Consider the following 676-nt stretch of genomic DNA (forward strand, 5'->3'; position numbering starts at 1 on the left):
AGTCACACAGATATGTACTAGTCAAAAAAGGGAAAGAATATTTTAATAGGCTATTCAGATAGCTATAAATTTTCTTCTTGGATACTACATTAAAACTCAGCAAGTGGTAGTTTCTTAAAGATTATATGCATGTAGAATATGAAACCATATCAATGAACTTTTCATAGTTGTTATATTAAAATCTATTAATCCAGGTGGCCTAGGGAGGAGAACCAAGATGGCGGCATAGGTTAACGCTGGAGATTGCTGCCTTGAACAACCAAATCAAAATACACCTTAAAGACGGAACAGATATCATCCAGAACCACAGGAAGGCTGGCTGAGTGGAAAAACTACAACTAGGAGGAAAGAGAATATCATACCCAGACTCAGAGGAGGCGCAGTGCTGAAGTGAGACACTCAGGTGCAGAGTGCGCGCTGAGAGGGCTGGCGGCGGAGGGCACGGTTGGTGTTTTCAATCGGGAGGGAGTTTCAGACTCTGGGCTCCAGATCCGGGCGGGTCTCTAGGGGCCCAGACTCGGACAGGAGAGGCGGGACTGTCTGGCATCAGTTGGAACTCGAGGGCAGCTTGGAGGTGCTTGCAGCAATTGCCGGGGCCTCTGAGGGCAGGACTGAGAGCAGCCATAACTCGCTCCGCCTGCCCTGTTGATACCCTGGGGCCCCACCCTGCCGATGC

The sequence above is a fragment of the Myotis davidii genome, unplaced genomic scaffold (genome assembly GCF_000327345.1).
Source record: "Myotis davidii unplaced genomic scaffold, ASM32734v1 scaffold73, whole genome shotgun sequence".
Taxonomy (NCBI): domain Eukaryota; kingdom Metazoa; phylum Chordata; class Mammalia; order Chiroptera; family Vespertilionidae; genus Myotis; species Myotis davidii.